This window comes from Aricia agestis, chromosome 9 (assembly GCF_905147365.1).
Source record: "Aricia agestis chromosome 9, ilAriAges1.1, whole genome shotgun sequence".
Taxonomy (NCBI): Eukaryota; Metazoa; Arthropoda; class Insecta; order Lepidoptera; family Lycaenidae; genus Aricia; species Aricia agestis.
This window is the reverse complement of record NC_056414.1, coordinates 8446569-8468843: the sequence shown is the minus strand read 5'-3', so window position 1 is coordinate 8468843 and position 22275 is coordinate 8446569. Positions and strand designations below refer to the sequence as shown.

The 22275-nt window shown below is 34.8% G+C and overlaps 1 protein-coding gene across 4 annotated transcripts in view; it reads right to left on the bottom strand.

Moving 5' to 3' along the window:
• The window catches only part of LOC121730257 (myosin-IIIb-like), a 64659-nt gene extending 42886 nt beyond the window's left edge, over positions 1 to 21773 (bottom strand). For all 4 annotated transcript variants that reach the window (XM_042119228.1, XM_042119229.1, XM_042119231.1 and 1 more), the window contains exon 1: positions 21658 to 21773. The gene's annotated coding sequence lies outside the window, so the exon portion shown is untranslated. The remainder of the gene's footprint in view (positions 1 to 21657) is intronic.
• Between the last annotated feature and the right edge of the window lie 502 nt (positions 21774 to 22275).

The following is a 22275-nucleotide window of genomic DNA, read 5'->3' as shown; positions in this document are numbered from 1 at the left end:
ATTTATCAACCAGGGTTATGCTCTAAAGTTTGAATTTATGTTACTTTTAATATCTAGATTTTTGTAATAATTGCATCAGCTGTGCTAACTTGAAGATTGTTTAAATCTTGTAACTCAAATCTCAGGGTTTTTCGGTTCTTTGACAGAGGAAAGGTAGGTCCCAAAATAATCGCATATCTCTTAATGTTTTAAATGATCTGCATTACTTTTGAATGTCGACCACAACACTAACACATGGTAATAAAGCATTAGCCCATCAATAAGCTCACCGGTTAGCGAGACACTATAGAATAACAATAGATTTCCAAGAATCCACGATCGAAGAATTAAACTTCATAACAATATAATTATCGATATTTTATTTCCCATGATGCAACAAATTCTCATGCAAATAATCTAAAAACCTAGCAAAGAAATAATGTAAGTATAATTTTTATGATATTTTAAAGTTATCTGAATTTGATCACGCATTTTGCGATGGATTGAATTTGAAGACTCTTTAGACATAATACTACGAGATCCTAAGTAGTTATTACATTCGTAAATAACAATGCCAATTCGCTTGCTTGGCCAAATTCACGTGAGTGTAAAAACATTATTTTGTTTTTTGTTTAAAAAGTATAACGAAACTATAGCGCAGCTGTTCATTAGCTGATCGGTCGCTGCTGAGCCTTTGAAAGTTCAGTCTATAAATGGAACACAAAGTGGTAATCAATGAACACAGATCGATATAAGTTGACGTCAAAACCGTCAGGCCACCAATCATGGGGCCGTTTGACGCCAGTCGCCACCGTCAACGAAAACGAACTATTTTGGGCCGATAAAATACCACTTTTTGATCTACGCCAGTAGCCCTAGCACGGCCACCAGTAGAAATGCGAAAGTATAGACAAACTGTGGACATAAACTAAAGGTGCCGTTCCGATCTTTACCGCGGCCAATCGCAACCGACAAAAATTCAATTGAAATGCCACTTTATGACAGACTATAGTATATGTCATAGAGTAGGATATTATTTGAATTTTTAGGACTATAGTCTGTCATAAAGTGGCATTTTAATTGAATTTTTCGGAACGAAAAAAGATCGGAACGCTACCTTTAGTTTATCTCCACAGTTTGTCCATACTTTCGCATTTCTACTGGTGGCCGTGCTAGGGCTACAGGTGTTCCCAAATCAATTTTGTCTACTACTCAATATATAGCTAGGAATCATTTTCAGAAAATGTCTTTTTATTCGTGTTTTATCGATAAACGATAAACTGAAAAATATGTCTCTTCCTGACATCTATTGGCGAATAATAATACTATTTTGTTAGCAACTAATTATTTTAACGACCAGCAGATGGCGTTATTATTAAGGAACACGAAGTCAATGAGTGTTTGCTATACCGAGCAAAGCTCGGTCATCCAGATACTTATTCTTAGATATCAACACCCAACAGAGAACGCTATGAACTTTTTGATAACTCCATTCTTTACAGCTTATCAATAATATACTCTTATGAAACCTATAGTTTTTGCAACACCGACAAATGTCAGGGTGTCAGGCTATTCGACCTTTTATTGTCATACTGTTACGCTCCAGTAGATGTTCTGTAAAACAATGCAAAGGTTTCATGTATCTAGAACCAGCGGGGGCTAAAATGGTCGCATTGAAGAATCATGATATGAATCATAATATGATTCATCTTTCTAAAATCGCAAAATGCAACTCTGTTTGCAATTCATTTCTGTATTTTTGTAATGATTTGACATTTGTCAGATTGACAGTTATGACAATTCATTTGCTGAATTGATTGAGAGGAATTGCTAAATAATCCATTAGCCCCGCAGAGGGCAGCACTGAAAAACTTTTCATAAACGCGATTTAAATGACCACATTTCAGTCACACAACTGTTTTAAGCGTTTGTCATGAGTAGATATGAAGAGCGACAAGTACAAATCTAGTATGCCTCATTGTAATTAGTCAATAGTAATTCCTCAACAATCTGTGAATATTTGTAAATCGTTTGAAGGTTTTGTTCAAGTGTTGGAATTTTACATCTAAAAAATTGCATAAAATATGCGATAACGCTTATCAGTGTACTGAATAGTTTAGGATCAGAAGCCGGTAAAAATAACTCAATACGCCACTGCATATTTTAAAGATAAGCTGTCAGATACAAGATGGATAAAGAGACATACAAATTAGGAAAAATAACATTCCTTTGAACCTGATTTAACTAGTAAATAAAAGTAAGACTTTTATAAATAATTTTTAAAATCTACATAGGTATTATAAATAAAAGTACCTATAAAAAAGTGGAGAAGACTGGTTCTTCTTCAAATGAAAGCCCTAGCCTGTATAAAATGCAAATTTGCATGTCTTTAAATATGTAAGAGACTAGAAAAGCCGATAGGAATGTAGTCTACCAGAATCTGAAGACAAAAAGTGAGAAAATAAATTGACTCTAACAATACCGGAGTAATTGGCTTAAAACATTTTGATCCTTTTCTTCCTTTAGCGGTTTATTATGTGTGTGAAACATGCAAATACAAAAATGTATTCAATGATCAAGGGTATTTTTTGAAAATCTGCCATCATTTGCCATCAGATTCTGGTTCTGGTAGACCGATTTACAGGAACTCAGTGCCACTGCTACCTAGCAACCGCAGTAGCAACAAAGTAACACAGCTAGAAACAAAGGTTGCTACTGAATTAAAATTTTATTACTATTTTAATTGATATAAATAGTGCAATCCTGTTATCATGAGAAAATAAAAAAAATATTGAAATTAAAACGTTTCATTTGCCAATATTAGCATATCTGATGATATCATGCACGGCAATGTACGACCTTCCTTTCGTTTTTAAGGCCAACACGATTTTTGACGGTTTTTTTTTAATATTCAATAGAACCTGAATGAGATTGTGAAATTGTGGTCTTTTGTCGGATAGATGACCAGAGAAAGGTCGTCTCCGTCAAAAAGAGTGAGTCTGAGTAGTCGCGAATGATAGGTTGACTAGAAATCAATAGAAGATATTAATTTTTTAACGTTTTCTTCCTTTTTTTATGAAATAAGGGGTCAAACGAGCAAACGGGTCATCATACCGTCGCCCATGGACACTCGCAACATCAGAAGAGCTGCAGGTGCGTTGCTGGCCTTTTATTAGAGGGATCAGGGAATACGCTCTTTTCTTGAAGGTTTGCAGGTCGTATAGGTCCGGAAATACTGCTGGTGACAGTTTGTTCCAGAGTTTTACAGTGCAATTTATCACACTAAACAGTATTTAGTCTTCTTTATTGCTATTACTACATTTAAAAAAAAATATTTACGCACCTAATTCTACCACTCTTCGAGCGCAATAAAACTCAATGTAATTTGATTTGCGAAGGGAAGTATAATGTTTCAAGTTGCTCAGTATAATGTTTCTGTTGAAAACTAAGAGAATTATGGGCAGCAATGTCACGATCAATGTTAATCCCTGACCATCACCTTCACGTGAACCTTGGGAGGTTATTTGGTTAATCTTGTTACCATTACACCTGATAGAAGCTCTACAGGACAATCCAGTTAATTAAACGACATTTAAATGCCAATGACGCATCGAAACAAAATCTGCATTACTAAAAAAAGAAGAAAAGATAAAAGTAAGTTTTAACCGACTTTAAAAAATGGATAAGGTTTCCTAATTCAATCGTACTATAATATAATGTTTTGGGGTTGCGTACCCCAGGGGCAAAAATGGGACCTTATTACTAAGTCTTCGTTGTCTGTCCGTCTGTCTGTTTGTCTCCAGACTGTATCTCAAGAACCGCAGCTATAGCTAGACTTCTAAGATTTTCACAGATTGTGTATTTCTGTTGCCGCTATAAAACCACCTTATACTTTTAGAATTCACTTTTTGGAATAAAGTTTTTCTATTTTAGCTTGGAAGGCATATCAATTTAAATAAAGCTGATTCTTGATTTGACCTTTTCGAGATTTACAACCGGCAATAATTAAAATTGTGAGTCACTTCGTCTATCTTTGGCTCTTCTACATTCTGAAATTATTTATTTTGTTGTTTTTTATTATTTTTCCGTCCCCTTAACATAGTCAGGTCTTAAATTAACATATTCAGATCTTATTTATTCTATTTTTTACAGTTTCCTTTTTTTCTTACAGTTTCTAAAGCCGACGATATTTAAAACGACTACAGAACGACGACAAATGAGTCAATACGAGTATCGGTATAATTTCAATAGGTAGCTTCATTTACAGGCAGAAGGCGGTCCAACGTCTAGCTTAGCCTTTCCCAAAATGGGCGATAACGCCCCCTAGTGGGCGCTGAAGGTCTAGACGTGTGGGACCCGGAAAAAAATAGGGGCGTAATTGTGGCTTGAGGGCGATTTATAATTTGATTACATGGATGCATTTTAAATTGAAACAATGGGGCCGCTAACACATAATTTGTTTTCAAAGTGGGCAGTAGACAAAATAAGTTTGGGAACCCCTGGTGTAGCTAGTCATAAACCGTCGGTACCCAGCTAGCCTTGACAATGACCTAATCCGAATCTTATTACGAATCAAATTATCTGATAATAATAATTAATCCATAGAACTCTGTGGGTTTGGGATGGGGTGGGACTAAAAGATTAGACTCTACTTTCTTCGGAGTAGTATGGAACATACTAGTCAAAACTTTCAAAATATTTACTAAACAATTCATTTAAAGTATTATTTAGAAATGGGAAGCTGCTGCATGTCAGCCTCCTTATTGGCGTGTCCTTCTGACACAAAGGCCTCAAAGGCCCTCCAGCATTGGGTATTAAGTTGAACGAAATTAGCCAATACAAGTTTTATAAGGTCTATCGTTATTCAAAATCCATCAACTAACATTATCTATCAATTAATCTTTATTTACACTCTCACTTATTAAGTTTTCTATTCAAATTATTAACACAGTTTAATACGCATAATATGGTCGCATTGAACTTTTTAACTCGGTTTCACTACCAGTTAGGCCCGTTTAGCCGGTTCCTACGTTTGATTTTTTTACTGTACTACAAGTAAGACAATTGATTGGTCTTGGATTGGATTGATGGATATTGGATTTTACAATATATAGTAGGCGTGGCCAATCAAAGGATTTTATCTGGGACAGGTAAAAGTTCGTTAATCACAATTTTGACCTTTTAGACATTTTGTGAAAGGTTGCTCTACCTGTACTTACTTTATTTGCCCTTATGTAAGACGTTATAAGTACTTATTAAGTAATGTGAGTGACACCATAAAAGACTCGAGTGTTTTTCATGCTAAGTATATTTTAATATGTAAATGGCAGAATCATTTAACAATGGCCGTCATCTCCATTGTATACAGTTCACACAATATCGCAGGGAAAACGTGCTAATGACAATATATCTATGTGTATGTCTATAAAGTATGCCGAGAGGTATATCTATATAGGAGTATCTAGAGGGTGTAACAAAACTTAGTGACAATACTTTAGGGTGTGTCTCTCTCTCTCATATTATAGAGTTCACTGTAAAAGTGGCAGCACAATTCGTTGTCGAATGCAATTTGTCTATTATAACCAATCCAATCCAACGCTGGATTGGATCACTAGATTGAAACAATGGATACTGGCCGTAATGTCATGCTATTAACGACCGTGGTCCAAAGTCTTTGCTAAACATTCAATTTCCTCGAAGTGCTCCAGTGGAATGAAGACATTAATTTCTGTTTACATTTTTTATCTGTTTGTTCAAATTATCTCGAAATTGTACTACGTGATAATAAACGTAATTTACGGACTCAAGAGCTCAGAGTGTTGTAATTAAAATATTTATATGGATATAAATTACCGACGTGATATTTTGTTGTGTCGAAATATGTTTACTGTGCATTTTTAAGCATTAATCATTTAATTAGTCCAGTTAGTGTAACGAAATTAGTGAAGTTTTTTTAACATTTTTAATAGAATGCTGTCTCTGAAATTGCTCTAAAAATGATAAGGACAGTATCAACGTTAAGATTTAAGAACTTCTTAAGTAGCATCGAGTATTGGGCAGAAGAGATCGTGCAATAGTTTTAAAAGCATCTGGATATTATTATTCGCTTGAAGTAGTACTTTAGCAACTGGGTAATTTATTTTTGGACATCTATATCATACTGCTTTAGTAGTCGGTGCCTATACCTCTATAATTCTTCTATTTTTAAATCAACTTCTTCCTTTGTTCGAACATGTTCGTGTGCTATCAAACACTAAAGTAGTTAACTAAGTAAACAAAATGTATGTTTGGTTTGTCAAACTTGAAGGTCTTGAAAAAGCTGCATACGCACAACGCTTTAATATCTAGGTAGAAAAAAGATATACCTTGTGAATGTGTGAAACGCACAAAACATGCTTCAACTAAATCCATACTAATTAGAATAAGTGTGAAAGTGTGTACTATCTGTCTGTCAACTGCTGAACAGATTTTGCTGTTTCTTATAAAGATACTTCGAGTCCCGGGAAAGGACATAGGATTTTATCATATGTCCTTTCCCGGGACGTAGAATATAATCCTATGTCACGGGAATCGTAAATTTTACCGGGATAAAATATATTTTATCCCGGTAAAATGTACGATTCCCGCGCGATAAATTAATTTTGGCGCAACGGAGTTGCTGGTGTCATCTAGTATTATTATAATTGCGTGTGTTGGTTATGTCTGATGTATTTTACCTATCACTAATGCGGATACATTAGCACGCGTACCAATTCGTTTTCCGTTTGACGGCGATCCGGTACCCAATTAGGCCCTTGCTAATTAGTTGCTAGCGGATGACAAAGGCCAACACACTTATGGAGTGGAGATAAGAAGAAAGTAATTACTTGTAAATTGAAGAAGTAAAGAAAGGTGCTTACCAGAAATAAGGGTGGTGAATGAAAAATTGAGTTTACACATCATAATTACTTAACCGATGGACGTATAATATATCCTTTTATGTTTTTCTAATTTATGCTTCTTAATAGAATCTTTATAATATATTTTCTTTCATACTTCATTCCAAAATGCAAATGTGTTTATCTGATTGTTCGTCACCTCTTGCTGCTCAAACAGCAGAATTTTTGTAGCACCGCATTTGGAAAGAACAGTATAGAATTTTTATTTCAGCAAATTGTCAGTCATTTATTGCTCTGTTTGTAAGGTTATATCTATATATACCTATAGGGTTTAACAAAAATAAGTAATAAATACTTTAGGGTGTGTACGTGTTCCTTATAGAGAGTTCACTGTGAAAGTAGCAGCACTGAAAGACCAATTTTTTTTTCTCTTTTGTATGGGGAAACTCATGACGCTCGGGCCCTTGCCCATACAAAAGTGAAAAAAAAAATTCGTCCTTCAGCGCTGCTACTTTCACAGTGAACTCTCTACAAGGAACACGTACACACCCTAAAGTATTATCACTTATTTTTATTACACACTGTATGAAACTCAAAGGTGGTGTTATGACAAAGGCATCCTCTAAGAAAGGATTTTGATAAATTCCAACGCCAAGGGGTTAAAATAGGGGATGAAAGTTTGTATATAATAATTAATAATACTTCTTAACGCGAGCGAAGCCGCGGGAAAAGCTCGTTTGACAATAAAACTTTATTTATGCATTTTTAAATATTACTAGATATTCGCAAACTCTTTCGAATTTCTAGTTTCTCAGTATAGAAATTCGAAAGAGGTTGCGAATATCGATAAATATATAATAAAAAAATCATCAATTTATATTTTATTGTCATTAAATGTAAATCACCTTACGAACTTTATTGGGCATGCTCATTATTATGTAACAGTTACATACTAGTTACGACGGAAGCGACAATCAACGTCTGTACAATATACATTAATTGATATACAACATAACAGATCGATAAAATTCACATTAGCTCTATTCATAATATTGAACTAGTTCTTACAAAAGACGGTACAGGTAAATTAGAAACTTATGATGATGCGCCCTTTACTTGGTGAGCCATTGCTTGTATAAATTAAAATAATTGGCCAAGTGCGAATCGGACTCGCGCACGAATGGTTCCGCACAATTATAGAGCAAAATTAGGCCAAAAATAGTGTTTTTTGTATGGGACCCCCTTAATTAGGGTTCCGTAGCCAAATGGCAAAAAACGGAACCCTTATAGATTCGTCATGTCTGTCTGTCTGTCTGTCCGTCCGTATGTCACAGCCACTTTTCTCCGAAACTATAAGAGCTATACTATTTAAACTTGGTAAGTAGATGTAGTCTGTGAACCGCATTAAGATTTTGATACAAAAATGGAAAAATTATTAAAAATTTTAGGGGTCCCCATAGGTACAACTGAAACAAAAAAAAAATTTTTTCATCTAAGCTATGCGTGTGGGGTATCTATGGATAGATCTTCAAAAATCATATTGAGGTTTCTTATATCATTTTTTTCTTACCTGAATAGTTTGCGATAGAGACTCTTCCAAAGTAGTAAAATGTGTGTCCCCCCCCTAATTTCTAAAGTAGGGGCATGATAAGTCTAAAAAAGATATATGGTGTACATAACAATAAAAACTACCAACGGAAATTGGTTTGAACGAAATCTAGCAAGCAGTTTTTTTATACGTCATAAATGGTAAACCTTAAACCAAGAAAAAAAAATTTTCATCTAACCTATGCGGGTGAGGTATCTATGAATAGGTCTGCAAAAATCATATTGAAGTTTCAAATATAATTTTTTTCTAACCTGAATAGTTTGCGAGAGAGACTCTTCCAAAGTGGTAAATTTGTGTCCCCCCCCCCCCTCTAATTTCTAAAGTAGGGGCATGATAAGTCTAGAAAAAATATATGATGTACATTACTATTAAAACTACCAACGACAATTGGTTTGAACGAAATCTAGCAAGTAGTTTTTTTATACGTCATAAATGGTAAACCTTAAATTAACTTTCATTAAATCAACTGAAACATAAAAATAAATCAAAAACCTTTTAATTTCCTAAAACATACACCTTATTGTTGCTGCGGAACCCTTCACGGGCGAGTCCAACTCGCACTTGGCCGGTTTTATTTTATTTTATTTAATATTATTATTAAATATTAAAGTACACATATGTGTTGTGAAAAATTCAAGTACCTACCTGTTGCCATCTATACTAATATTATACTCGTAATTTTGCAGAGTTTGTTAGTTTGTTTGTTTGTTAGTTTGAACGCGCTAATCTCAGGAACTACTAGTCCGATTTGAAAAATTATTTCAGTGTTAGATAGCCTATTTATCGAGGAAGGCTATAGGCTATATTTTATTACGCTAAGACTAATAGAAACGAAGAAATAGAGGAAAATGTGGAAAAAAACGGGGGGAAATTATTTGAAAGGGCTTATTTGAACGCGCTAATCTCAGGAACTACTGGTCCGATTTAAAAAAATCATTCAGTGTTTGATAGCTATATTTTATTATTCTACGACTAATAGGAGCGAAAAAATGTGGAAAAAACGGGGGAAATTATATGAAATTGCTTATTATCTTAAGATTCTTAAGAACTACTGGAGCAATTTTTATGTTATTTGGCAAACATGAAGAATATACCACGTAAGGGACATAGGCTATTTTTTGCGGAAAAATGTACGGTGGCGTGAAATTCCTAAATTACGCAAGCGAAGCCGCGTGGAACATCTATATAATATAATAAAATCGTAGGAAAGTCAATGCTGTACATTGAATATTTTTGTACAATAAATAATACTTGGGACGTGATCTACTATACTAACGCGGACGAAGTCGCGGGCAACAGCTAGTTATTGATATAGAGCAAACAAGGCCTTTGCATCCGTTGTGGATGATTTATACAGTATATCCTCCTCAAATACTGTAGTGCCTGGGACAAGATTTTTAAATGTCCGTATGGTTGCCCAAGCACATACGGCATTCTCCCTCCGTCTTACAAATTTTCGATCAGGTGACCTCGTGTTCTATCAGTTTTAAGTTTTCCGTGGTATGGTTCATTCAGTGGCAATTTCTAGGCACAGCTACAACGTAGGCGATTTTTTTGGTAGCCCATTATCATAAAATTATGTAACCACCTTTATGATCATCCTTTAGAAAGTGATCATCAACATAATAATATTATGTTTTTTAATCTTTTAGAGGATCTTTGAATATATTAAAAGACATAATAATCGAATTAGGAATCATAATATTTTCCCCCTTTCCATTATATAGAAACTTGATAACGCCTGCGCAAGTTTAAATAATACTCGATATGAATCTAAAATGCTAAAGTATATGTGTCTGACTAAGTTGAATTTCAGTGCATACTTTTTTTTATCAAACCAGCTCTGAATTGTATTACTGGATTGGGATAATGTAAACCAGCTATTATGGCCCAGCGTGGAGAGGTTTATTCGAGACGGTTGAGTGCTAATAACGTTGTATAAAAATTATTATCGTAAACGTCCACATGAATTCACTACGCATCGGTAATCGCGCTCGTGTAAGCTAACGGATTTGAATGTGGTATAACTGGCTGCGCGCGCGCCGGTCTTGTACCACAATATTAAGGCGACGCCTTGATAATTTGGCTGTAGCGATATCAATTTTTCTCAGTAATGACTAAAGCTAAGAAATTAAAGTTCATTGTCAGTATTCATTATGTCTTTGACTATGAATTACTCATAGCATAACACGATTGGTCAACTTTTTTAACACAGAATAATCAATCAAAAAGATCTCAGTAAAAAAGAGATTCCTATTTTGCTAACAGAGGAGAGTGATTTAAGCTTCCATTTGTACATAGACTGGTTCAAGCATACACTTGAATTTGTCCATAGCTTATATGAAATGTATTTATGGTTTTTAAATTACGCGACAAAAACCATTTTGTCGCTTACGCCCTTTCCATTTTTTGCTATTCCATTGCTTGTTTTAGATGAGAGGCTGGCCCGGCCTCTCATAGAAAACAAGCAATCTAAAACGTATCCAACACGATTTTTTACTTTAACGCGGCGTCACCTTAATAACACAATAGACCACCTTCTTGACGGATCGTACGGGCACACGTAGTACTATCAGAGACCTGAAATTTGGTATAAAGACACTTTGAGTCCCAAAAGAGGAAAGGATACTTTTTATCCCGTAAAATGTACGATTCCCGCGTGATAAACACACTTTGGCGTAGCAGAGTTGCCGGCGTCATGTAGTTTCAGAACTTTTATACAACTTTCAATAGCAAGGAAGCAGTGTCGCTTCGCATGCGCATAAAACTTGTCTCAGTATTAAATAAGTTTCATTTTCAAAACAAGGCTTACACTACCGTATTATTTGAAAAGGCTTATCTCGCGAACTACTGAAGCAATTTTTATGTTATTTGGCACAGATAAGAAGTAGACCACGTGAAAGATCAAAGGCTATCGATTTTAATCATTTTTAAAAGCTTTTATTTAACTTGCTCTGTATGTATGTAAGTATGTATGTTCGGGTCGGGTGAAATTTTGGAAGTCAATTTTGAAGTAGATATATTTAACTGATTGAGCTGAAATTTTGCATGCACGTTTAGTTTGGATGACAATGCACGATATTGTATTTGACATCACTCTAAATTCAATATGGCCGACTATCCAAGATGGCGAAATAGTTATGTTCTATGTAGTCCTACAATATGGATATTAAATGATTGGGCTTTTTGATAGTAACTCGAAAACGAATGCAATGTCATTCTACGTCCAATATGGCGGCTCATCCAAGATAGAAGAATAGTTATTTTTAATGCACTTCTGCAATATGGTTATCAAATGAAAGGGCTCATTGAGAGTAACTCGGAAACGAATGTTATGTCATTCTACATCCAATATAGCGGCTCATCCAAGATAGGGGAATAGTTATTTTTATAGCACTTTTGCAATATGGGTATCAAATAAAAGGGCTCATTAAGAGTAGATTGAAAAGTCAAAGTGTCGTGTCGTGCCGTGTCGTGTCGTGTCGTGCCGTGTCATGTCGTGGCTTTTCGTGCCGTGCCGTGCCGTGACGTGTCGGGTCGTGACGTGTCGGGTCGTGTCGTGTCGTGTCGGGTCGTGTTGTAGTATTTAAATAAAAGCTTTTTTTCAACAAGTTTTATACCCGTGCGACGCCGGGGCGGGTCGCTAGTATATTATATACGTAAATAAGGTGTTAGTAGGTACCTCAGTAGGTACATATATTCCAAAGTCTATTTTCTGTCAAAGAAGTTGTCAACAATCAACCTTCCAAATAAAACTCGGCCAAGTGCAGCCGCCCGTGGTCGGTAAAAAATATTCAGACAAAAGAATTATATTATTATAGTTAAACAGCTAGATGCATCGCATTGCATTTGTCATGAGTCATGAAAAGCATTTTAATTTTATAATTTTTGCTGTTTTCATCCAAAAATAGAACTTATGAAATAACTTTATTATAGATTCGTATATTGTGAGAACTGTAATATTTTGCTTTATTATCAACATATTATGCTATGTTATAACCTTTGCCAGAATTGAAAGTTTAACTTGAAGAGGTGACAGACACACATATATGTATTTATAATGTTAAGTATACAGTATAAGATTTGTACTAGATCAGGGGTCACCAAATGGCGGACCGCGGTCCGCATCAGGACCGCCGAACCATTATGTGCGGACCGAGCATTTTCGAAGATGAACTTCGTTAAAAATAAATTTCGGTCTCGACTTATTGATAAACATCTTCAGGATTTAATATCAATAGCTTGCACCAGTTTCACTTCAAACATCAGATCTTTGTAATTGCCGTAATTACCTCCTTTTGTTTAATAAATATATTTTTTTAAATGTGCGGACCGCGAAGGTCAGGTTCATTCCTTAAAATGGACCCCAAGCGAAACTAATTGGTGACCCCTGTACTAGATCATAAAACACTTTGCTGTTTAGGTAACATTTTGCGTTGTGTAGATTATCTGCTCACATGAACCGATTTTGGTATTTTATTTATTTCCCAGACAATGCTAGGTAGACCAGCCTCTCTAGTCTCCCATAGATTTTATATACCACTGAGTTGATGATGGTGATTGTGACATCGAAGAAATTGATTCATAGTTCTTTGACAGATCAACGTCATTTGGACGGATCATGTCAATCCAATGTAAATCGTGATCTGTTAACTGGGTTTGACAAATTTTGTCAAACCCAGTTAACAGATCACGATTAAACACGACCAATGTACCATCGAGGAAGTTGATTCCTATGCAATTGACAGACCAACGTTATTTGGTCGAATATGTCAATTCAATGTTAATTGTGATCTGTCAGCTGGGTTTGACGTAACGCAACCAAACTACTTAGGTCCCCGATTTGCATAGGAATCAACTTCTCTGTTAATATGTAGGTGCGCCATCTGCATATGAATCAACTTCTCTGATAGCTACTGCCGCTGCTGCTACTGATGATGATGATCATCAGGTCATGATGATGATGATGATCGGTTGCCGTAACCGTACCATCAACCGATAGTGGGCCACGCGGGACCGTGTCGAACGCGGAACGCGGGAATCGCGAGAGACGAGACGAATCACTCCATTTCGTTACTCGTGAAACATCGCAAGGGTCAGTTCACATTGCAAAACGCAATGCAATGTGAAATGACCCTTACAATGTTTTCGCAAGAACACTTTTGTAAGCATATACGCTACGGTCTACCGGAGAGGTCCACCTGTGTCTGTGTGCCTGCGCAGGTAGACTGGAATGTGTGTAGGATAGACCTGCCCTTGTAGACAAGTGTCAAGCGATTATCGTAAACGCCAACAAAATGTATGCGATTTGACATAATTATGTCATCGCTTCGCTAGCAAATACTAATTTCAAATCCCATACATTTTGTTGGCGTTTACGATAATCGCTTGACACTTGTCTCTAGACCCTGTACAGTTTTTGGACCATGCGCAGGCGACCGGCGAAAAATCGAAAATCAATTCTTTCGACTGACACCTGCGCATGCATATATGCATAGGTGACCTCTCTGGTAGACCGTAGCCTGTATGGCAGCTATTTAATTATGAAAACTGAACTTTATTTACTCCACAAGAAGATACATATTTACAGACATGCTGCTCGCTGTGTCGGGCTCCTTTGTGAGGTGACTTTCCGATCTTTGCCGCAACGGACCAAAATTCAAATAAAATACCCCTTTATGACCTAGGCTATAAGTTTCATTTTCTCCCGACATTGGTCTAGCGACCCATGCCACCGCTGCTATGTAGTTGCGTAGAGCAAAATAAAACCTATAGCCTTATATTTAGTTCATAAAGTGGCAATTTATTAGATTTTTTGTCAGTCGCAGTCGCTACTCGCTTCCCGAGTTGATCGGAACGTCACCTCGTGTAGTAATAAAAATAAAGTTCCGTTTTGAATGGATCGTTTAAGAATACTCGTGAAAACATTATAAGGGACTAAGGGTCAGTTCACATCCTTAAATAGCTCATTTGAAAAACGCACCGCGATGAATGTGAAGTGACCCTGAGTTTCAATTATTCGACGATTAGTCGCGGAAGGTTTTGTGTGCATTATCCGCGAACTCATTTTCCGCTGTTGTCACACTGATATTTGCGTTTTCCGCAACTTCGTTTGTTCGTTTAATCGAAAACGGAAGTAAATTCACCCTCTGTACTAAAAAACTGAACAAATTATTCTAAATTGGTACAAGGTTTTCCAATGTTTGCAAAAGGTAACAGTGTTGTTATCAGTTATCACTTGTCACTATGCGGCAAGCGTTTTCAATTAACTAAAAGAACAAAAATACGAATATTTTAATTTATAACCTCCTTTTTAGAGCCATTTTAAAAACGTAAGTAATTTTAAGTTGTAGTTTTAACTTCTATTAACCCTAGAACCGTACCCTGGGGTTCAAATTAAAAAAATAACAAAAATTTCGTTATATTTTTTTTACTGTTCGACGGTTTGTTTCGCGCGTCCGTGTATTTACGTGGGACGGGGTAATGCGCTGATACCTCAGTCAGGCGAAGTTCTTGCTTGCAAGAGGAAGCGGTACATTGCTTATGGGGTACTGCAGTACCCCAGGGTACTTTAAACGTAAGTATTATTGTTTGAACATTTTCATCGTTTTGTTGTTTTTTTTTTGTTATTTGTGGGCATGAATTTGATGAAACCGACGTAAAATTTATCGAGATCGGTCCAGCAGTTTTTTTATTGTGAGTTTATTTGTTTTTGATGGCATTATAGGATTGTTTACACACTCCTAACTTATTTTCTTTTTTCAGATAGCGTCTAGACGTAATTTGAGTGAAAATTAAATAGAGAATATTCTTCTGGAATCGGAAGATGGTGAAGATCTGTTTTTATGTGAGGCATTTGATGAAGAGCTGGATAAAGTTATTTAAGATTTTCACGATGACATAATTTTTTCTCAGAGTCACTCACTCTTTAGAAGTAGAGTCACCTCCTGATTCAGACGAAGAAATAGAAGATAAGTATCTTTGCAGTTCAGTTCTAATGCGTAACCAGTCATTGTCCTCAGCGTTCCAGATATTTTACGTGGTAGAGGTAGAAAAAAAAAACAGAAAAGCGGCGAAAAATGTGTATGGCATGGATAGCTTTGTCATACCTACAGTGTGTCACGCAAAACTCGCCGCTGGAGCCTCTGTATGTTCTATGGAATACTAAATATTGTGGGGATCAATTCTATGATACTGTTACATTATATTCAGATGCTGCTCATAAGCAATTTTTCAGGAATAGGCGCACTTGCCTGAAGGCTCTCGCTTTGATCTCATAAAACCGCACCTAAAAGACAGATTTCAATACCGAACTTTGCCAACGTCCCTACCAATAAGTATTGGTGATATACTGGGGAAAAAACGACCAAAGCATTCTATAGCTTCTCCTAATTTCAAATCTGGAAGGTGTTTCTTCTTCCCGAGGTCCAAAGACCGCAAATCACGAACGCAATGTGAGACGTGCAAAACTTTCATTTGTACTCTTCACCAGAACAAAATATGCAAAAATTGTTTTATAGTACCTAATTAATGCGATTTAATTATATTTAGAAAGACTGAGGTTATTGTTAAAAAGTCTATGTAAGTTGATTTAATAATAAAATCTTAAATATCTTTTTAAAAATGTGTTATTATTGTTGGGGTGCACTAGTACCCCAGGGTACCGTTAGATAAAGTTTAAGATGGGTACGGTTCTAGGGTTAAATAGTTACCATATTCTGGGTAACTAGAAATATTTTTAACATGATATCAATCAATTATTTTTTTAACAATTTTTTATGTATTATAACTAGATGACGCCCGCAACTCCGTTGTGCCAAAACTCGTTTATCGCGCAGGAACCGTACATTTTTCCGGGATAAAAAGTATCCTATGTCCTTTCCCGGGACTCAAAGTATCTCCATGCCAAATTTCAGCAAAATCGGTCCAGCGGTTTGGGCGTGAAGAGGTAACAGATAGACAGACGGACACACTTTCGCATTTATAATATTATTATGGATACACAAACTTTTGAGGTCCTAGAACATTCAAAGCGGTCTTTATCAAGATAAAAATACGTTTCAATAATTCATCTAGATACATACTGTAAGGTATACAATTTGAATCACGGCTGTGTGGTGCTTAAACACCGTGAAAGAGCGACTAGGTTTATCGGTCGCATTTAGAAATACAATGTTACGAATATTACAACTACTACACTAAGTACTATTATTCTATATTTTTTGGTAACTTGCTGACCTGGCAAACGTTTTACCATATTATAAATTATTTCTAGTATCAATACAAGAAGTAGATAAAAACCTATTCGGGCCTAACGAATACAAAATTTCATTAAAATCAGTTGAGCTGTTTGGGAGGTGTTCGCGCACAGACACTGTGACACGAGAATTTTAAATATAAGTATTATTATTATTAATAGCCGATGGTGTCCCACTGCTGGGCAAAGGCCTTCCCTCTTTCCTTCCACATGTTTTTATCCTTTTCTGTATTTTGCCACTCCGTCTAGTTCATCGCGCCTCCTTTTCTTAGGTCTGCCCCCTTTTCGCCGACCGTTCGGTAGCCACTCCGTAACTAAACGTGCCCATATCCTGTCCGGGTGTAAATATAAGTATATTAGAAGAATATACTTGTAACTAATTTTTACAGTTTTAATCCAATGACCAATATAAATACAGTCTTCATAACTAATAGGTCAAACAACCTTCAAACTTTTGTAGTTTTGACCAATCAGAACTTTCCGCTTTTATCAGAATATACTATTTTATAGTTTTATAAGAAATTGACTAAATCAGACAAGAACTGAAGTTAGATTTAATACCATAAGGGCCTGTTTCACCACTTCCTGATAAGGCTATCCATCACTTAACTTGACAGATGAAGTATGGAGAATCTGTCAAAAAAGCTGTGAATAGCCTATTCAGCACTTTATCAGAAAGTGGTGAAACAGGCCCTTAGTATTAGGATACAATGTCGAATTAAAGTGAAAAATTCGAAAATTCAAAGAAAAAGACTTCAACGCTTTGGCACAACATTACAGGTACGTAGGTTGTGACTTGTGTTACATATATTATTATGCGATTTTATAGCTATTATACATGATACTAAATGAATAAAACATATATTTTATCTATCGTAATTGTTTGTATTTGTATTAGTTTAAAAATATATGATATTATGTAGTTCAATATGTTACAGTATTTTAAACTAGGTTAATAGTTTTGCTTTTGATTTATTATTACATAATATCTGTTTAATATTTATAAAAACGTTGCTGTGTAAATTTAAAAAAAAAATGACCCGAAACTATATTCAGAATAAAATAATTTTGAATTCTTGTAAGTCCCGCTAATTTTAGTAAGAAATATTCGTGGATATCCAGGAAAGGTTTATAATATTATTTAGGGAACATACTTGTGTATTTATTACATTCGTCTTGTATGGAAGTATGGATTGCAAAGGTGTTAGATATTGTGAAATTAACAGAGTAATCAATACGTAACAAAATACATTACCTCGTGACTATACTTGTACTTTTATTTTATTAATCATGATTATAAGTTATTTACTTTAAATACTTGAGAGGTAATGGCATAAAAAACTTAAGCTGTCAATTTTAATAGAACTTAGACTTTCTATAGCTATAAAAAGTTACGTAAAACACCTATCATTAAAAACCTATCAAATAATTCCTATAAAGGCATAATAGTTACGTATTGTTATGTTAATAAAATTTAATGTTTTGTTATAATTTCTTCTATGACTAAAGAACAGGTTGTCTTTTTATCATCAAAAATGAAAGAGTTATTGGAATGTGTTTTGTTATAAATACGTGTAATAAAATTAAAAAAAAGTGTAGGCATTTTGTTTTTAACCCCGACCAAAAACAGGGGTGTTCTTAAATATTTGTCAACGTGTAGCATAAAAGAGTTTAGTAAATGTTGGCTTATTATAGTTAACCCTAAAGCAGCCATTAAAGTTAATTGAGCCGTTACAGATTGCGATGTCAGTGATTGATGGCTAGAAACTAACCAATACACTCTTTCTTTGATTCGAGAGATAGCTTAGGTTAGGTGGCCTAGGTCTCCAATGAAACATCAATACATACAGTTAGGTACATAATATAATAATATAACAGTAGAACTACAAAATGTGAAATACTATACTTACAATACATAATGTATAGCTTTTAGAGTAAAACGTATTTTTTAACAGTTAATGATGTATCATCACACGACTTGTGAGCAAATTAGGGCACATAATATCTTTTCACGTTGATCTTTGATGAATATAACCATGATTGTACAGCTGTCTACAGCGGAGCTAAAATGGTCGCTTTGGAGAATCATATTATGAATCATAATATGATTAATTTTGATATAAATCGCAAAATACAAGTCTGCTTGCATTTCATGTCTAGTATTTTTAATTAATTTGACATTTGTCAGTTTCACAGTTTTGACAATTTTATCATATTATGAATCATAATATGATTAATTTTGATATAAATCGCAAAATACAAGTCTGCTTGCATTTCATGTCTAGTATTTTTAATTAATTTGACATTTGTCAGTTTCACAGTTTTGACAATTCATTTGCTGAATTGATTGAGAGGAATTGCTAAATGTGAACATTTTAGCCCCGCAGTATGTAAAACAATATCATGAATAATTGTAGACGAATATTATGCTTATTTATTTAGGTTTATAGGTGGTTTATAGTCACCTAGATACTTAATAATTTATTTATGAATGGTAGGTTAACGTGGTGAATTTATATACAAAGTAAACAGTCTAGATTACACTTAATTTAAACTATGCTCGATCTACTTTGATACTTTAGTTTAATGTGCCACAAACACAATAATGTGAATGTGCAGTAGAAAATGTAGTGTGAAAAAGCGAAACAATACACAGCACTCCCTCGAAAACGCACAGAAATGGGATGATCGTTCAATTGTCTGACGGGCGCGCCTCTCCATACAAGTGCAATAATAGAATCAATAATGGAATTACCATCAATAAAGCTACAGCCCGCTACAAACGGTACAGAATAATCTCGAATGTTTTACGATCGAGAAATATTTTAGCAGAGTTTTATTAATTGGAAGTGTTCGATGGAACTAATGGAATTCTGATTCGAAATTTAAAAACATGTTTTTTTTCAATGGTGAATCTAAAAAACGTTATATTTAGTTCTATAATACGAATAAAGTTAGTATTCATTTTTTTTATTTTTATAATAAGTAAATACGAAAATATTGTAGACGTAAGTTGCCTGCCAGTTGGTTTCATTAGTTTCATAGTAGTCAGTACGTAATAATATTATAGAAAAATATTTTTTTCTGCTATAAAACTATCCTACGTCCTTTCCTGGGACTAAACGCGTAAACACCTAATTTTACCAAAATATGTTCTATGGTTTAAGCGCAAAGGACTAACAGACACAATCATCATTTCTTTCATTTTATTAGTATGTATTTTTTTGGTATAAAGCTCAATGGAATGTAAGCTTGGTTAGAATGTCTAAACTTACAAGAAGAAAACCTTGCCTATTTGTACTTTCACAAAGCCATTACAGTCGATTTGAGAGGCCCTTGCATACCATTAAAATCAGGCATGTGCAAAGGCAAAGGTTTATAGTACTAAAAACGCATAAAATACTACTTTCTAGCTCTTTAGTTACTTAATTAATTTTTTTCAATAAGTACTTAATTTAGAGTTTAGACTATTAATCCGAAATTGCGTCTGTCTGTCCTTTTTGTTACTTTTTACTCTAGCCTCTAAACGATTTTAATGAAATTTGATATTGTTAACCGTTTCAAAGTTTTATAAAACATTTTGGAATTTATAAGGTCTGTTAGAAATGTTTTGTGTGTAACCGGCCTTAGTTTGTCCTCAATGTGGTTGAAATTAATCTGTCTGACCGTATACTCAAATTTACCTAAAATGACTAACATAAAGTACCGTTTCAAGTAGCAACTATTGATTAATCAATGACAAAATCTAATGTTTGTGATTTTTTTTTTTGATCGAACTGTACATTGTTTTGCTCCTTTTCCAAGCTTTAAGACGAGACACTAGGGTTGATTCTACATACAAACGTTGTCCCCGGTTTCCTCCCTGGATAATGCCGGAGGATAAGAGGACAGCAATACATTTTACAAATACATGTTTTTCATTTCTCCAGTCCCTGTGTCTCCTCTTAAGGCCGGTGTACATTATTCCAGATTCAGATTGGATAGCTGAAATCCAACTCATTGCTGGATTACTTTTGGAATACTGTAAACGGACGGCTGGAGTGCACAGGAATGCAATTTTGCAAAAGAAGCGCTGGATTGGAATAATGTAAGCCGACCATTACTGCAGCGCTGCTTTCAAATAATTCTAGAATGGAGATAACTTTACTGTGTATGTTACATTCTGCTAGTAAATCTCATTCGCAGTAAAGCCGTTTCAAAAATGACTAAAATGCAATAGAATCAGTCGCCGATTCTTATCAGTCCTCGCGATACATAACAGATAAGGACTTTAGGAGTTTGGATCCTGACTTACTGACTCATACTTCTGCAAGTATATTAAATGAAGGTTCTGTCTAAATATATAAAAAACTCTCCTTTTTCTTGGTATTTGCAAATGCTATTCCTATTTTGATACTTACACTTTAAAAGAAACAAACAGTCATTTGGGAAACATTCTGTAGGACGAATGTAGCTTCTACTGAGCAATTAAAATAATCTAACACGTTGTTTGTTAACTAATATTAAACGCAAATAAAAATTGAGTAAGAACGATAACCATTGAGATTATATTATAGCGTAACTCAACTAATATTAAACGCAAATAAAAATTGAGTAAGAACGATAACCATTGAGATTATATTATAGCGTAACTCAACTAATATTAAACGCAAATAAAAATTGAGTAAGAACGATAACCATTGAGATTATATTAAAATGTAACTCAAACTATGTTATTAGATTTACACTTGAAGAAAACTTAAGAATTTTTGTCAACATTTCGTTAAATGTTTAAATCGTAATTGTAAAAAATAAATAATTTTGTAGTGTGACCATTGCAACAATAAATAATTAATACATCTTACTTTTCATAACGATACCTCATCGATCTTTTAATCATCGGTCGACCAAAACCGCACATAATAAAAAAACAATCAATAAACATGAGCACTCACCAAAAACAATAATGTCAACAAATCCCGTTTACAAACACAAGCACTCAGAACACTATTCGAGTTGTTTTGCCGGCATTTTCCGTTGCGACGCGTGCGGCCGCGACGAGCACTCACTCAGCCTGTGAAATCAGCTGTGGCTGAGTAACGGAGCCCTCCCCCCGTCCCCCGCTTCCCCGCGATAAGATTATCACTGTTTGTTTATGATTTAGGCAGTAACGACTTACGGCACTCGATTTGCAGGTTGTATTGTGACACCCTTTCTGAAAATCGGTTTAAATTTGAACAATATGTTATGTTATAATTAAAGAACTTCGCATTCATATTTTTAAATATCAAATCGTCGTTCATTTGCTATGTGTTCTCGTATTGCAATTTGCATCTTATCGATGGTGCATTGATTTTGTAGCAAAAATGATTTTCAGCATTGTTAAAGAATTAAATGAAAATGTTATTACGTCGCAATTAAAATATTAGATCAGTTCTTCTTTACTTCGATAAAACCACATGTCTAGCAAGCGTCATACCTAATTTGGATTTTTTTTTCAAAATACAATCTAAATTTCGTTTATATAACAAATATTTTATATGCGCCACTATGCTGCACCTCCTAGTTCTTGC